At 34.3% G+C, this 1,658-nt stretch overlaps 1 protein-coding gene across 5 annotated transcripts in view; it reads right to left on the bottom strand.

Annotated features, from left to right (window-relative positions):
• Positions 1-259: 259 nt before the first annotated feature.
• The window catches only part of SYNCRIP (synaptotagmin binding cytoplasmic RNA interacting protein), a 26,472-nt gene continuing 25,073 nt past the window's right edge, over positions 260-1,658 (bottom strand). For all 5 annotated transcript variants that reach the window (XM_054820600.1, XM_054820601.1, XM_054820599.1 and 2 more), the window contains one exon: positions 260-1,658. This exon is cut by the window's right edge. The gene's annotated coding sequence lies outside the window, so the exon portion shown is untranslated.

A 1,658-nucleotide genomic window follows, 5' to 3' on the forward strand; every position in this document is an offset into this window, starting at 1 on the left:
CGCCAAAGCACCCCGTAAGAGATGCATTATTGCTGTAGAACATTTCAAGTTTACCAACACCCAAGTGCAACCAAACTGATGTTGTATATATGCACTTGCCCATTCTCACCAGTATTTCCACTTAATAATGGTTTTTCTTTACACAATCAAATTTAAAGCTTTGAAAATAACATTTTTTGATTTTAGTTTTTTCCACAATATTAATCACCACATGCAATTTAGTTTTCTGATCATTTTGCTAAAAAACTGCACCAATATCAGAACAGTGCAAATCATATTTAATTTTAAAAGTTATAATGGCTTGAGTTCATAATTAGAGGGAACACTGTCAAGATCTCGAGTTTGCTCACTCCCCATTGCTTGCATTCCATTAAAAACAAACTTTCCTGTCAATTTTTCTTTTTTTTTTAAAACAATAGTCCCCCATGCTTTTATCAGAGCTGAAATTAAGGATATGGTCCACAATTTCAACACATGTAGTGCCTTAATAGCAATGTTTTTATGCACTTCCATCAACTGTTACAATTCCATAAACATATTCTCCCCCCCCCCGCCCCAACACATTTCCAGACTAAGAACTAGTCACTAGCACTTGTGATCCCACAAGTGTTTGAAGATTTTCAGCAATGGAGAGATTTCAAGATTAAGAAATCTGAGGACTTCCCCTCTCCTACAGCCCCCAGAGTTTTCATTTTATAGCAAGTTCAAAATTGGTTTCCACATCTTGACAGTGTTCCTTATAAAACCATATGACAGTAAAAGTGCCAGTAGGCATGGCAACCTCTTTGAAGGGAGCATTTAAACTCCTTGGCACTGGGAATGCCAGCACCAAGGATTACATTGAAATCCAAAATTATACTTAAGGCTACAATTAGCAAACCCACTTTCCATAAGCCTAATATTCTATCACTAGATTTGAATATTCAGAAGCTAATGCAACTGTATACTTTTATGCTCAAATTTGAGGAAAAAGTTACTTTTCTTTAGCAAGGGCAGTATATGAAACCATGGTAGCAAATGTCTCTTACGCATTGACTACTCATTTCACCATCATTCACTTACTTTGTCTTAAAGTTCAAAACTGGCAAGGCACATTTACATATTCCAATGAATACTTGACAATTTTAAATTACACTTCATGTCCCAGCTATCCCAGTAATTGACATACAACATACTAAAATGGTTTATTAAGATAACAAAAAAAATCAATTAATGTGAAACATACAGGCTATTGGCAACCACTATTCTAAAAATTATGTAAATACAAGTAAACATACTGAAATGTGTGCGATTCTAAGTTTTTAACCAGAAGATCTCTGTACTAACACACATTTATATTAATGACACATAAAAAAAATAAAAACTTTATTACAAAAATAAGTTACACTCGCCTCCAGCTTACAGTATAAAACAATTTTATTTGCAGGAATGCAAAATGATTGTTTGCCATGAGCATTTTCAACATATGACATGTCTAATTTTGTTAAAATTTGCATTTACTGGGGGAACTGGTGTGTATAAAACCTTAATTAGGTATAAGCTTCAATTTTCATTGTGGTGCCTATGGGTATGTAGTATAACTGCAGTATCCCTTTGGGCAGGGGGTTAAGGGAAGCTCTTTATGCCAAGTCCAAAGTAAGTCATAATTTCCTCTATCT

Source organism: Grus americana, chromosome 3, assembly GCF_028858705.1.
Source record: "Grus americana isolate bGruAme1 chromosome 3, bGruAme1.mat, whole genome shotgun sequence".
In the NCBI taxonomy this organism is placed as follows: domain Eukaryota; kingdom Metazoa; phylum Chordata; class Aves; order Gruiformes; family Gruidae; genus Grus; species Grus americana.